Source organism: Castor canadensis, chromosome 5 (assembly GCF_047511655.1).
Source record: "Castor canadensis chromosome 5, mCasCan1.hap1v2, whole genome shotgun sequence".
Lineage (NCBI taxonomy): Eukaryota > Metazoa > Chordata > Mammalia > Rodentia > Castoridae > Castor > Castor canadensis.
The window spans coordinates 850,346-866,489 of record NC_133390.1 but is presented as its reverse complement, the minus strand read 5'-3'; the positions used below and the strand labels follow the sequence as shown (position 1 = coordinate 866,489).

At 42.3% G+C, this 16,144-nt stretch overlaps 1 protein-coding gene across 9 annotated transcripts in view; it reads left to right on the top strand.

Annotated features, from left to right (window-relative positions):
• The window catches only part of Pcbp3 (poly(rC) binding protein 3), a 243,203-nt gene that overhangs the window by 44,689 nt on the left and 182,370 nt on the right, over positions 1–16,144 (top strand). For all 9 annotated transcript variants that reach the window (XM_074072471.1, XM_074072468.1, XM_074072470.1 and 6 more), the window contains exon 2: positions 264–367. The gene's annotated coding sequence lies outside the window, so the exon portion shown is untranslated. The remainder of the gene's footprint in view (positions 1–263; positions 368–16,144) is intronic.

Below are 16,144 nucleotides of genomic sequence, written 5' to 3'. Positions count from 1 at the left end.
TCCTTTATTCTTTTCTTGATTTTTAGTAATTTCAGGGGTTTTTTTGTTTTTGTTTTTGTTTTTTGTCAGTCTAGGGAAAGGTTTGCCAGTGATCTTTTCAAGGATCCAACTGTTGGTTTTATTTTTCTCTCTCTCATTTATTTTCACTGTAATATTTGCTATTTCCTTCTTCTGCTTGCTTTGGGTTTAGTTTCTGAAGGTGGTAGTTTTGCTTGCTGAGTGAGAGCCTTCTTTTTTTTTTTTTTTTTTTTTTTTTAATGCAGGTATTTTCGCTGTGGAGGATCCCTCAGCTCTGCCCTTCCTGCAGCTGGCTGCTGGCTCCTGACCCTGAGCTCTTGGTGGAGCTGGGGAAGGGGATGGGACTAGGGTAAGTTAAAATGCCACATAATGCACTGTTCTTAACAAAATTCAGTTGTTTTTCTTGAGTGAATGACCCTGGGATTTCTGCAACTCTTTATTTCCAGAGTTCTTAAAAAGTTAATTATGATCATTTTTGCTGTCTTCTCATTGATTTTATGGAGGGAAGAACTGTCAGCTGTCATCACTCTTCCATTCACTTTGGTATTAGCTACCTACTGTGTTTTATCCTGTGATCGCCACAGGATATTTTATGGAAATTGATTAACACTCCTATATGCCACAAGGAGGTAAGTTGTATAAGAGTAGCCAGCAACTTTTGGAAAAAGAACAGCAGTGCAGGGTTGCTGATCCTGATGTCAAACATTCAAGAAAGCGAGAAAATTAAAACTGTGGCACTAGTGCAGACTTAAGTAGTATGGGAGCCATTATAGAATCTAGAGCGGGATCTGCACATGAGAGAGGGTTGTCTAAGCATGGGGACCAGCTGTATTCATTCCTTCATGCCTCAACTGTGGCTGACTGAGCTTTTGCACATCCTTCCCCTGAGCAAGGTTGGTTGTGCCTTAGAACTAGGGCTTGTGGCTGAGTCTGGAGAGGGGTGGGCTATGCAGGGGACAGCGCTGTCTGTAGCAAAGGGGAAGAGAAGGCAGAGGTTCATTGTGGGGTAGCTGAGAACTGACTGAAGGAAAAAGCTAAACTTTGGAAGCGGAGAACATGGAGAAACATTTTCAGTGTGACTTCTGCAATAATAATGCCACATATGTAGGGAGCTATAAGATTGCTTGATTTCCAGGGCCAAGTTAACCACATACCTGGTTCAAGGCTGGTAGAGCAAGTAGTAGCATGTGACAATCAAATGATTGGTAGGCATGGCACCTCCAGATAACCACTAAAAGACAAATAAACTGGGTATAGTAGTGCATACACCTGTAATACCAGCTACTCAGGAGGTGAAGGCAGAGGACTGAGGTTCAAGGTCAGCCCAGGAAAAGTTAATGTGAGACCTATCTGAAAAACAAAGGAAGCAAATGGACTAAGGGAGTAGCTCAAGTGGAAGAGTGTTTCCTAGCAAATTCAATTCCCAGTACTGAGATGGCAGACGCTCTCAACATCCGTGAAGCTTCTGTACCTGAAGAATAATCATTGCTATTTGTACTTTTGTTTATATTCACTGCTTTTTGAATTCAATATGTTAAATATATATATAGTAATCTAAAAAAATCCCCAAAATTTCAGTATTGTTAGTGAATTATTATTTTAAATATATTAATGGTAAAAGCATGCAAAAATGCAGTGATCACAAAGTGTACGACTGCATTTAGATTTCTGAAGACATCTGCACTATAGTTTGAATTCTCCATCATCTCTGGAACTACCTTAGCAGGGCTGTCCACAGTAGTTTCATGTGCTTCTCTTACCTTTGGTGTGTAGATAACCTGCGGTGGTCCAGCAGTTGTACCTCACACCAGAGGGAGCAGACCGTCCATGCTAGACCAGCTAGTTGGTGAGATGGGCCACTTGCATGCATATCCTAAGATGATTTGGACTTTGAGTTCAGCCTGAGTTCTTGCTTCAGACTTGAACTGGACAATAATAATAATCATTATTATTGGTGGTTCTGGGGTTTGCACTCAGGGTCTCACTCTTGCTAGGCAGGCGCTTACCACTTGAACCTTTCTGCCAGTTCTAGATACTTACTGAGTGCCAAGATGGCTGTAGCTTTGGCCTCATCTTGCCTGCAGCTTGGCTAGAGCCCCCTTAAACTGCCACTTTGGTCAGCTGAGGACTGCCCAGATGTTTGAAGGTGTCTTGTTTTCTGGTCAGTCACTCCCTCTCCTCCCTGACAGCGGTATTAGAGTCTAAAGTCTTGGCTCCAGGGATGTTCGTGAGTATTTGTGAAGACTACTTTGGGTGAGAGAACTCAAGATAAACCTTTGTATACCAAGTTCACAGTGATTTCCATCGCTACCCCAATTTAATTTTGTTATCTTTAGATTTATTTAAAATTCTAGCATAAAAACAACAGAATTTCTTCTTTTTTTACAATGTACTCAGTTAAATTTGCCAAACCCTTGGCCAGAAGTGAATGATGTCTCTTTCCTTCTGTACTCCTCACATGTCTTGATTCCACTCAGTCACGTCCCAGTCAGATACTGAGCAGACATTTTATAATGAGAGCACAAATACCAATGAGCTTGGAGTGATGCTGCCTCACCATTCATAAACAAAGGCAGGGTGCAGGCATCATTTCTCAACCATCTCATTGACATGCATTTTGAGAAGGTTTGTAACAGATGTTTGGCCAGGAATCACACAGCCTGAGGATGTCATCTCATGTGCTTCAGAGGGTGGTAAGCTTCAAAAATATTTGTGGACTTTGACTGAAAATTCCACTGTTATGATTTACCTTCAGGAGATAACAAGATAAGCACTAAGTTTATGTGCAACGGATTCCTGTTACAGCATTAGCTAAAAAATTAACAATTGGAAATAGCTGAAATACTCAATAATAGAGGATTTAGTGAGTCAGTTATTGTACTTCCTGTAGCACAATAGAATATTAGGCAGCAATTAGTATTTGCAGGAATGATCCATGACTGAAAAATGCACCAAGGTACTCTGTTACACAAATCAGTAGTACATGTAACACTATTCAGTGTGACATAAAATGTAGATGTATGTTTGTGTGTACATGTGTGCATGTGCAACGTAGTTTAAAAGCCTCAAGGTATAGCCAAAGGCTAATGCTGTCTGTTTCTGAGATCTGGGATCACAATGGGTTTCACACATTTCTGAATTTTCTAAATTTTCCTCAATGAACATGTATCACTTTTATATTTGTAGGAAAATATGTGTTTTTATTACTAGAGAAGAATTATGTGATTATTAATCTGACCTTTCAGCATTTTTCTAATCCAAATAATCTCAAATAATAAATTTTTGATTTTCATAGACAGATTTCTTTGAATTTCAGTAAGCATTTAAAGTCTGAAAACAAGCTGTATGAGCATTTTCTACAAATATTACACATAAAAATATACTGTGATATTCTGAGAGAACATGAAATGTCATTTTGTTTTAAAAACAGATAGGTAGATACTATAATGAGAAAGTACGAGGAGAGAAACGCATGCAGTTGCTATCAGTGTTTCTGTGTGGGGCATAGGTGCTTTTAGATACAGTTTTTGTACTGTTCTCCACAGAGAAAAAGCATGCATTCTGCAACTGTAGGACCCACAGTTGCGATGGAGAGTGGGGTTCAAGCACATGGCCTGCTGTCTATGCCAGACTTGCCTCTGCAGGGACCCTGATGGCCTGGGAAGTTCTGGGGCAGGGCTGTACAGAACTAATTCTCTGTTCCTGGTTGTTCAGGATCTGCAGGGTTATGTGGAAAGTCCACAAGATGTATTTTAAACAACTACAGTACGCTGGTGAGAGTCCAGACAGACCCTGTGTCTGATTCTGGTAATGAGGATGACCCACTCAGAAAACTAGGAAAGTAAAAGTAGTGAAGCTTAAACTTTTTAACTGACACTGAAACAAAAACTATTATTTGTAAGTTAATCATAAATAAAGTCCGTTGATAGAATTTAAGAAGACTGAAACATGGATGTGTAGATTGACGCTCATATTCACCTGAAGTATGGTCTGTCTTAAGTAGAAAGTTCAACAAAAATTTGTGGCTGGGAGGAGGCAGGTGTGTGGGGAAGATACTGAACTTCTCCATGGAGGGGTCTTTAAGGCCTCAGTGTCTGGAAGGATGGAGGGCTACCCAGGCCGATGTCAAGCCCAGGTCATGTAGCTGGGGTCTGCATGCTCAGGTCTTGTCAGTCATGTCCTGTTTGTTCATTGGCCTCGTGGACGCTATTTTTTGAGGCGGAGGAGTAAAGAAACTCGCCCCCAACTACTTTCCTTTTCCTTTTTTGCCGAGACCATCACTGAGAGTGCTAATTATTTAGAAATGGTAATTGCACTGGTAGATCCATGAACCAAATTGAGTCAGATTATCCTTGCCTGTCCTCCCCCAGAAGGAACCCTTTTAATTCCCAGTTACTCCACCTCCTGCTTCTTTCTGGTACTGCTTCTTTTTGGTACTCTCAATCTACTTACTAGTGGGGGAGATGCTCCATCCCCTAACCTGGCGAAAGTCAGAGTCAAGGCTGCCCTTCTCCTGAAGTCAGACCCTTGCTGTGGCCTGCTTAGTTTTGAGGTTTCATCCTTCATTGAGATCTGTCAAAGTTTAACCTTGGCAGACAAATTTAGGACAAATAAGATCCATGAGCAGACTTCCAGGAGCCTTGTTCCCAGTTGTGCCAGTTGTAGAACCCCAATGTAACTCCATCATCAATGTGGTATTTGGAAGTGGTGGGCTAAAACAATCCAAGGAGTGGTCCACGGTTCTGTCCCCACACTTCTGGTCTATCTCTGGGTGCTGCTTGCTCATCCTCCCCAACAGGGCAGCCTTACATTATACATTGGAAGGAGTCCCAGCCTTGCCCCTGCCATAGCATGAACATTAAAACCAATGCAGGGTGTTATGTGAGAATGACAAAGGGGTATCAGAGGTGTGGGCATGTGGGAGTGGAGTGGTGGGGAAAGCAGGGCAGGGAAAATCTGGTGTAGAGATGGTGCTTCTGGAGCTAGAAGAACCCCCTTCCTCAGCTGTTGCAGTGATACCTCCATCTGTTTTTAGGCTTGTGGGATGCAGAGGCTGCACTGATCTGAAAGGGTGGGTGGTAGGAGGACAGGTCTATCCCTGTAACATCCATCTCTGCGCCTGCTTTGGTTGGATTACTCTAGTATTCCACAATAACCAGTGTACCCAAAAGTAGGAAAGTTGTAGATAAGAACTCAAGATGGCATGACTGTTGATGTGCCAACAAAACATTTATAACATTTTACTTGTTTCTTTTGCCTTACCACTAGTCTGTGTTTTTAAAATATCATTCTGATAAAGACATTCTGTCATGAAGTTCATGGTTTCACATGTGGTGCTGGGGTGTGTTTACAAACCCACACTAGTATGAGAGCCTGGTTCTGAGCTTGTGTGGGGTCAAGTGCCATCAGCTCTCACCTGGGTGCCTGTGCCTCTGACACCCCAGCAGAGGGTACTTCGTCAGTCTTTTTTGCCTTGTTTCTTCCTGATTAATTAAATTACAAGTATTACAATGTCTCCTCCCATATCTAAAAAGTCTTCATTTGTGATTTTTAAAAATGAGAGAGTAGCTACAGAGGGTGGAGGTACGCATATCTTGGGCATCCACAAACTTCTTCCTAAAGTCTTCTCATTCCCCTTCAGGGTCCTGCCCCTCAGAGACCTGCCTGTGTGCTGGTCCTCCTTGGACAGCTGCCTGCCTGTTCTCATCTATTTACGTGTGTCCCTGTCCAACATCTGCTAAGAGTCTGCCTCTCACAAGCCCTCTTATGGCTCATGGGTGTGGCATAGGCATACAGACAAGTTCCTTACCACCATGGGGCTTACTTCTAATACGGAATGAAGGACCAGAACCAGGAAAAATGATTTAAGAGCACAGTAGCTTGTGCTCAGTGGATTAGAAGACAGCCCAAATGTGATTGTAGAGCTCCTGGTCATGGGGCACCTTTCTGAAGAGCTGATGACCCAGAAAGGAACCATTTGGTACCCCAGGCAGGAGGAATGACCTGAGGTTGGGAGGGTTTGGTGGAATGGAGGGAGAGATGGGGGGGGGGAACAGCTGGGGAGTTAGGATAAGAGGGAGACATGGTCCAGGGATCAGGGTGACCAAGGTGGATGCTGAGGAGGTCAGGTGTCAACCCTCCATGCAGGACAGTATGAGCCCAGGTCCCATTTTCAAAAGCTTACTGGCTCCAGGGAAGAAAAGAGAGCAAGTTTGGTGCCAGCTGCATGAGTCTGCAGTGAAGCTGAGCTGATGTGGGAGGGAAGATGCTGAGAGTGGGGTCAAGAGTGTGTGCTGTGGATGGAACTAAATAGAGGATGGGTCAGGGAGGCCAGGTGAGGAGAACTTGGGTATGATAGAGGAGCCTACGAAACCCAGATAGGATGAGGTGGGGAGGGTCCTGTTTGGTGAGTGAGTTAAGGATTTGGTCTTGAACTTGAGATAATAGATATTCAATTGGTTTAGTCTGGTAGGCAGAGATACAGCTGCTCAGAGAAGGGAATGGGGCAGGGAGACTTAATTGAGGAATTATCAGTAGAAAAAGAATGTTTATGGTATGGACTGGAATTGAGTAAGTCAATAGTGACTCACAGAGGATGCCAGTCTACATCCTGGAAGCTCATGTGTGGAGCTGAGCAGAGGTATGGTGGACAGTGGGGACCCCAGCCTAGTGTGGTTGGAACCACCAGGGTGGACCTTGCTCTCTTGCATCCTCGATGGTGCTCTTGCCCCAGGTCCCATCTGTGTGCTCTGGGGCATTAGTGGAGCTCTCACCCACTCTGCTCACAGTTCCCAAGCAGCACTTTCTCCCTTCACTGGATTGCAAGCCTATGACCCAACCTGGTCTGTCTGTCTGTCCCTATCTAGCAGATAGTGACAGCCTTTTCTAACATTTATATCTCTCTTGGAGGGTTGTCTTTATTTTAGATTTCTTCTGCCATGGCATTCAGAATTTGGAGGAAAATATCTCCATGTGGTTAGCATGTTCTACTTCTGTAGTTGGTTCTGGTCTGTCTGAACAATTGCTTTCCTCTTTCTCTGCCAGACCATCTTTTTGAGTGCTTCTTTGCCATTTGTATTTCAATGGTGAAGTATCTGATCATATATTTTGTCCCTTTTCAACATTGGATTGTTGTGTACATTTAGCATGTTGACTAGTGTGGCTAGGTGTTGATCAATATTATTGATCTTATCAAAAACCAACTCCTGATTCATTAATTTTCTATAACTTTTCTGTAGTTCATTTATTTCTAGCCATTACTTCCTTTTGTTTACTTTGCTCTTTTTCTTTTAGTAAGCTTAGGCAATTGATTTGAGACTATTCTTTTTCCCCAGTGGAGACATTTGTGCTATAAAATTTCCTCTTGGTACTGCTTTTATTGCATCTCACACATTTTGATACACTGTGTTTCCATTTTTATCCTTTAAAAATGCTTTTGAATTTCCAGTGTGATTTCTTCTTTGACCCATGTTATTTAAACATGTGCTATTTATTTCCCAAGTATATGAAGAGTTTTCATATGCTTTTCTGTTATTATTTTCTATTTATTTGACTTCCAATTTAATCCATTGTATTCAGGAAACATTATCTTTCTTATTTCTTTGAAGTTTTATTGAAAAATTCTAATGTTTCAGTATGATCTTTGAAAATATTTCATGATCACTTGAAAAGAATGTATATTCTGTTATAATTATGTTTTATAAATGTCAGGTAAGTCATGTTAGAATCATTGTAGATTACAATGTTGTTTGAGTCTTGCATATCCCTTACTGATATTATGAGTGGCTAAAAAAATAATTGAGAGAAAAATGTAGGAAGCTCCTACTGTAATTGTGAACTTCTCTGTTCCTTCCTCAGTTTTGCTCCACATGTTTTTAAGTCCTTTATTAGGTGTATAGGCATTTAGGACTATTACTGTCCTGATGAATTGATCCTTACTATTACACAGTGCTCTTACTTCTGGCAAGATTCTTTTCCCTGAAACCTACTTTTTTTGATATACATATAGTCATTCCTGCTTTCTTTTGATTAGTCTTAGCATAGTACATTTTCCCAAACCCTTTTAACTTTTATGTTAATATTTATATTTAAAGGAGGATTTTTTTCTTATAAATAGCATTTAGTATGGTAAGATTTTCAATCCATTTTTTAAAATCTCTGCATTTTAATTGGGTCATTTAGACCATTTATATTTATATTTATACTTAATGTGATTATTGATATGGTTAGGCATAAGTCTGTCATTCGGCTATTGGTTTTCTATTTTTCCCACTTTTTGCTAAATTTCCCTTTTCTCTTTTGGATCAAGTACTATTTTTGATCAATTTTATAGCCTTTACTAGTTGATTAGCCATACCTCTGTCTTCAGAGACTGCTTTGGGATTCATGGTATATGTCTTTAATTTAACCACAGTCCATTTTATACCAGCTCACATGTAGCATAATGCTCTACATCAATTTATTTTTCTGTCAGTTCTCTTTCTTCTATGTTATTATTTTCATACCACTTTATTTCTACATTGTTATAAGCCCCATAATACATTGCTGTTATTTTTGCTTTAAATAGCCTATTATTCTGAAAACAATCTTAAAAATTAAGAGAAAAAGGCTTTTATGTTTGTGTATTTTCTGTTTCCAGGGCTTTTTTTGTTTTTTTTTTTTTTTTTTGTAGATCTAAGTTTTCTTCTAATATTTTCCTTTGTATTATGGCCTTCTTGTGTTATTTATAGTTCAGTTATATTGTATTATGAATTATTGTAGCTTTTGTTTGTTGGAAAAAGCCACCATCATCTAATATTCCAGTTGACATTTTTCCCACTTCATTACTCAGGAATGTCATTCCATGGCTTCTAGCTGCATTCTTTCTGAGAGTCTTCTGTCTACCGTATCTGTATTTGTCCCTTTGTAATAGTGTTTCTTTTGCTTTTAAGTAAAATTTATGTGTATGTATGTATAAGGTATGCAACATGATCTTATGGGATACATATGGATAGTGGAAAGTTTCTGTAGGAAACCAAATGGACATACCCATCCTCCCACATAGTTACCCTTTTTGTTTTTGTGGCAAAAACAGGTAATGAAGATTTTAATGTTTCTTTTTCTTTTTCTGGATGCTTTTAAGATTTCCTTTTCAAGTAATTGATTATGATCACCTTGTTTTAATTTCTTTCATGTTTTCTTTTGGATCAAGATTGTTGACTTTCTTGGATCTATGTATTGGCTTATGATTTTTACCAATTTCTCGAAGTGTTTTGGTGATTATTTCTTCAAGTGATTTTGTCTGACCTGTTCTCCTGCTGGTCTCCAAATACAACATGTAGCCTGCACTGGTGGTATAGTGGTGAGCATAGCTTCCTTCCAAATACAACATGTCTCTGTTTTTTGGGAGAAGGGAATTTTTCTGTCTTTGTGTTCCATTTTAGATAGTTTTCCCTAATGGATTGTTCCATGTGTATGTCAGCTCATCTTTTCTTCTGTGCTGTCTAATGTGATGTTAGTCCCATTGGGTGTCCTTTTCATTTCTAGGTGTTTGATTTGGGTCTTTATAAATTGCATTTCTTGAATCTCCTTAGCATTTTGTATTTCCTCTGTCTTGAACATATGAAAAGTATTTATTATGACCATTTAAATTTATGTCCTAATTATCTCTATGTAATTTCTGGCTCTGTTTCTTATTGATAATTGTGTTCTTTCAACTATTTTAAGCTTTGTTTTGGGATGAATTTGAAGTAGCTGGAAAGTTTAGATCCTTTGCTGACTTGTTAAACTTTCCTGGGCAGAGCCTCATTTAGAAGAGCAGTTTATTCTGGTGCTGATATGGCCTTACTTCAGATGCCATACCTTTCTGAGCAATTAACCCACTGTCCCTATGCTACAAGGTTTCTCTAGTCTAGGTTGGTAATATGAACTCTTCCCAGATTCTTAAGAACCAGAGCTATTGCTTGCCCTTTTTCTTTCTGTTGGTTCTTCCCCTGACCTCAGATGGTTTACTCACTCCTGTGTGCTGACCCACGAGTGTCCAGGTGAAGACCTAAGGGAATCCACCTCAGTTTTCAGATGTCTCTGTGCAGTTCTTTTCCTTTGGCTCTCTGCTTCTAGTTGCCTTTGCCTCCTATGCTTAGGGCCCCTCTGCCTCTGCGTGTGCTGCAGACACTCCCTGGCTCTAGGGTAGACCTTCACAGGGTGGGCGATTCTTCCCGTCTGTGGACTGGGCCTTCACAGGGTGGGAGACTCTTTCCCGTAGACTGAGCCATCACAGGATGGGAGACTTTCCACTTCTGTAAGCTGGGCCTTCATAGCGTAGGAGACTCCCTGGCTGTAGGCTGGGCCACCACAGGATGGGAGATTCATCCCCCTCTGTGAGCTGGGCCTTCACAGCATGGGAGACTCCCTGGCTGTAAGCTGGGCCATCATAGGGTAGAGACTCTCCCTGGCTATACACTGGACTATCATACAGTGGGAGTACCCCTCCCCACTCCTGCCAGCCCATGGGCTGGGCCATCAGGGTGAATACTTTCCTCACTGGGCATGGCCGTCACAGGGTGCATCACTTTGCCTCTTTTCTCTTGGGACTGTCATCCTGGACTGTCTGGGGTCTACATCTGAAAACCCTTGGTTACAGTCTATTGTTTAACTTTTAACTATCTGAAGAGGGAGTCAGAGCAGCCAATCTGCCTCTGTCATGGCTGGAGGAGGACATTTGGTCCTATAGCCACAACTGGATAGAAGCCCTTTGGCTGTCACAGGTGGCTGTGGTGTTGTTTTCCTGATCTCTCAGTCTCCATGTGAGTGGGCCCTGGTCCTGTTGCCCAGGTGAAACTCCCAACAAAGTGGGGCTGAGACCTTGTGGGAATCCTAGGCTGTTCTGGCTTACCTCATGGCATTCCATTCACCACTGATTCAGAGGAATTTGAGGATCAACTCTGTACCATGCTTCAACAGGCTTAGGTGAGGTTTGGGAGAGGCTGGAGTCCTTAGCCTTTATCAGTCTGTTAAGTTCCAGACTCAGTTTAGATTCCTATTGCTTGTTATGGAATTCTTTCTCTGGGAACCCACCTTTGACCTTCTAAATAACTGACTTATGAATACATTCTTTCAATAAGTTACTTGGTTTGATAAAATTTGGAATCTCAGATGATACATTATTGTCATTTCTCTCTTTGGATTTCTATCTATGATTTCTAATTTTAATTATCTTTTTCTAGTACTAATTGTAAGACTATTTACAGAGAGATTGTCACATGGTTCTCTGTAAGCAGCACTTCTCATAGTGATATCTTAGAGATTATGTCTTCACATTGGGTGATTATTACATAAGTTGATTTTTAAAATCTTGCTTACATGTGAGGCTGGGGTCTTACTGGTCACTTGGGCCTGGCTTCCCATCATGGCACATGAAGGACCAGTTAGGGTTAACCTAACCCTGGGTTAGGGTTCAAAGTCAGTGTGAGTGGTACGTGTTTTCTTTCTAGGTTTTGCAGAGCCAAGATTTAAACAGAAGCAGTTTCCTCTTTACACTTCTCCAAAGTAAACCTGACAGATTAGTTCAGCAGGGGCCGAGTACCAATTGTCAGCTGCTTCCAGTGGACATATGCTTTTATACCTGTGTTCCAGCAGTGGTGCAGGCCTGAAAGTGACAGGCGTGCAGTGACTATGATGACATGGTATGTACCTGTAGATATACACAGGTGGGTGACATCTCTAGAAAAGACTCTATGGTACATAGCAGCACATACCTGTCCCCCAGGTGCTGTATTATAGCCCTGACTCTTGTTTTGCAAAATCGTGATGAGATGATTCTTTTCAAAATTATCCTTAAGATGCCTTTCTTTTTCTAAAGCTTATACATGTTATTTTCGAAGTTTTTAGCAGGAAACTTGTTTTTAAGCAGTCTCATATGGAAAACTAATATAACCATAATAGCTGCTAGTATCATAAAATGCCTGCTTTTGTTGGCCACCCTGATTTCAACTCCTGTGTAGTTACTAGCTCAGTCCCCATGGTGACCTTTAAGATGAGTATTACTATTCCACCACTTTCCCGAGGCTTGGAGAGTGAAAGAACTTGCTCAAGTCCCTTGGTTCACACAGTGAGATCAGGTCTGACTCCACAGTGAAAGGATGAGAGGGAGCTGTGTGTGGTGACACTATGTTGAAACTCCCAGTGGACTTGATGGCACTGTGTCGAGGTGGAGTCCTAGCTTAGCAGCCCATGTCAGAAAGTGAGTAAGCACAGCTCACTGACCTCCTAGAGCTGTTACCTTCAGCCACTTACTCAGCAGCCCTCCAGGAGAGTTAGTGGTGAAGGGTTAGTTCGGGGCCTATGATGTAGTCCTGGAGCCCTGACTGTTACCTGCAGAGAGTTCTTACTAGAAAATTGCTGGAGAAAAAACTTTGCTCATTCATTCGTTCATTCATTTGCCTTGTGTGCCTGGCACATGCTGGGCACTCCTCCAGCATCCTGGGATCCTTGTAGGGTATAGAATGGCTGCAGTCAGTGAATGCATTCCATGACATCAGGTGGTGAGGACTGCTGTGGAGGAAACAAAGGAGAGGGAGCGCAGGTTCTGTGTGGACAGGATGGTTAGGGTGACCCCTGAGACAGGGGTATCTGAACAGGGCCTTGCAGGAGGTATGGAAGTGAGCCCTGTGGGTGGCTGGCTGGTAAAATGTTCCTGGCCCAGGGGAACTGGAACAGAGATTATGGAAGATGTGCCTTGTGTGTCCTTGGAGCTGCAAGGAGCCAGTGTGACTGGAGCAGAGAGGGCATGGAGGGGAGAACAGCAAGGTCAGGGTAGCAACAGGGGACTTGTCATGGTCCTTGCAGTTCATCCTGAGGCCAGTTCTCAGTCTGTGTGGAGCCAGGGCTGCGAATAGACTATGGATGAGTGTGGAGCAGGGAGCTGGCTAGTCTTCTCTGTGCTTTTTCTTTTCAAACTAGAGCTGTTATGATACTTCTTAGAGGACATCCAAATCCCTATTACCTTGGGACCAACTTTATAATTGTGCAAATCTGTATCTAATTTTCACTGAAATCTCAAGGGAAGGGCTACTGGAACTCAGATGTATAAATAACACCTTCCATTTGCTGTGCCTCCTTTTCCCTAACACTTTGGTGTTGTCCAGATTCTCCCCTTAGCAGATGGGGGACTTAAGTTCTGACCTGCCTTACCATTCTGGAAATAAAGCAACATGCTGAGTTGGGGCCTACCACAGCTACCCCAGCTGTCTGCACTGCACAGCTCAGCGGGCTGCAAGCTAACAACGACCCAAAGCAGCCGGGCTTGAGAGACAGAGATGAGCAATGCAGTCTGAGCCATCAAGACTGTGAACAAATGGGTTCTGGAGGGCTGCAGAGGCAGATTCTGTAAAGTCCCCAAGGCCTTAGTCAAGTAGAGGCAGGAGCTTTTTATAGGGCACCTGTGGTCTCTGCAGGTGGGGAGGGACCTGTTAGGAGCACTGAGCTGCCTGGAACAGAGTGGTTCTACTTCCATGGGCTATGTTGATTGGGTCCTACAGTTGCTTCCTGTGGGTTTCCTGGGTAGTGTGCAGAACCAGAACAGAGCTCATCTGCAGTTGGATGCTTCCCGGGGGAGGTAGTGGCTTTGGAAGCACTGGGTTTCCATTTCCACATCTCTGAGAACTTTCCCCACTTCCTTAGAGCCAGACAAGCACAACTCTCCATGGAGATGCATAGGCCCTTCCTGGTTTAGGTGCCTAAATCCCACTTGGTTTTGCAGGTAAGGACTCACCCTGGATAGCCCTTCTAGCCCTGTCTTGGCTGCTTTTCTTCATCTACCCTAAAGTTGGGGAACAAAGAAATAGTGACTTTGTTCAAAGTTTTTATTTGAAGTATTTCCATATTTGTAATACTGAATTGCCAATTTGTGTTTTACATTTTTTTTCATATTGCTTTTGGGTAAGATAACTGTAAAATTGTAAAATTTGTAAAATATGAAAAAAATTCAAACAGACCTCTCATTAGTACAGACAAGAGGTTTGTGCAGAGTTGTTGACTGACTGGGCCCCTTCCCATCCTGGTCCAGTTACCTTGTCAACCTATAGTTAGTTCGTACACATTATTTGCTTTGCTGTGTCTGTCCAGGTGTCATTTGGCAGAAGGAGTACCCTGGTGCTTGCTGGGATGACCACATGGCCATGCACTCTGGCATCCCTGTAATTCCCTGACCCAGGGCTTGCTTGGCTTTGTCCTTGATCCTGCCCTTAAGCCTTCCCTGCACATTGGCTTTTCTGAGGCCTTTCTGTCATGTCCTCTCTCCTTTCCTTAGATTTCTATCCATCAGATGTCAGACTCTGTTGTCCACTGCTCTGCACTTGATGTGAAAAATTAGAGATGGTTTTCTGTAAGGGTACAGAGAACAAGGGGCTAAGTTCTTTCCTCTCCTGCACTGTGGAGCTACCTGCTTTGGACTTGGGGCAAACTTACCTCTCTTGATAATGAGACATTATCAGGCACCTGTGGTAACACCTGTCTCTTGTGACTTGCTCACCAGCAGATCACTTCTGCCAGCACCAAGATGACTCAAACCTCTGCTTAAAGTAAAACATTTCTTCCTTTGATACTTGGTTTTCAGTCCACATGGCAGATTGGATTCACAATAACTTCTGCTTCCTCATAAAAAACCTATGGAATGATATACAATATACTTTTAAAAGGTAGAAACCAAGAAATTGAGAGAGGAAATGACAGAACTAGAAAATTGGAAAACAGACAAATAGATTGATGTAGCAATCTGAAAAAGCTAAGAGGTTTGTGGTTGTATGTGTGTGCACACATGTGTGGCATGTGTGTGCCTGGTGCTGACGTGTGTGTATGTGCTATGTGTTTCTGTGTGCATGTGTGTTTCTATGAATGTGTGTGCTGTATGTATATGTATATATGTATGTGTGTGCACGCACACGTGTGGCAAGTATGAGTGTGGTGTAAGCTGTGCACATGTGTATACATGTATACCTGTGTCATGCCTATGCAGATGTGTGTACATATGTGTGCAGGTATGTGATGTGCATGCATGGTACAGTATGCAGGTGTGAGCATATCCATGTACATGTATGTGTGTGGTGTGTACGGGGTACATGAAATAGGGGGGTTCTTTATCAGACATGTATAACATGAGTGCATGTGTGTTTCATATGCAGGTCAGTTTGTGGGTGTTTGTATGTTGATGTGGCACATGTTACCTCCCCCAATTTTTGGGAATGGCTTTATTATGGTTCTCTGATTATGGGGGAAGGCAGTAAGAATGGGGCTGATACAGGAAATTGGAAGAAAGCCTACATAAGAAGCATCCAGTTGTTCTGCCCCCGCCCATCCTGGCAGACGATTGAGAGCCCTGCCTGAATGTAACCTGGGAGCCTATGGACATAAAAGGGTCTGTCTCAGGCTGAAAGTGGGCTGCACATCAATAGGTTCCTGGCTCTGGAAACCTGGGGATGGCTGTAGGAAGGAGGGAAAGGGCTGCTGGCATGGGTGAGTGGAGCAGGAGGGTGGCCCCATGGGAGCCACACTGAAAGTCAGAGGCTATTCCTGGTGTGTGAGTGGATCAGAAGACAGTTGGTCTGGTGGCTGGGATTTGAAGAGGAATAATAATCATGTAGAATAGCAAGCAAGCGGATGGTGGAAATGCATTTGCTGTGTTACGGGAAGGGAACTGCACTGGATGAGGAGGATAGTTACACAGTCATCCTTGAGAGGATGGAGAAGGGACAGAGTGGCTCAGGAGAGTTAACCCTGCTCTTTCATAGCAGGAAATGAACAGGTGATGCATAACATTGTAAAATCAAGGATAGTAATATAGACCTGATCATTAAAAACATGGAGATAGACACATAAGAAAAGAGGATAAAAGAACTAAGAGCAAGTTGTGGTGTAGAAATAAGGTGGGGGTAGGGTAGGGAAAAAACTTTTTCATGGTAAGCTTTGTGGATTTATTTGATATTTTAAAACTGTGTACTTCTATGCTTTTGTGAAAAATGAAAATTAAAAGGCTAAATACACATATTGTTTTAGAAAAAATAGTTATGAAGCTAGGGCCCCTTGAGCTCCCTCCCCTTGCATCTGCTCCTGCCAGGGGAGAATTCTTTTTTTTTTTTTTTTTAGCATATTA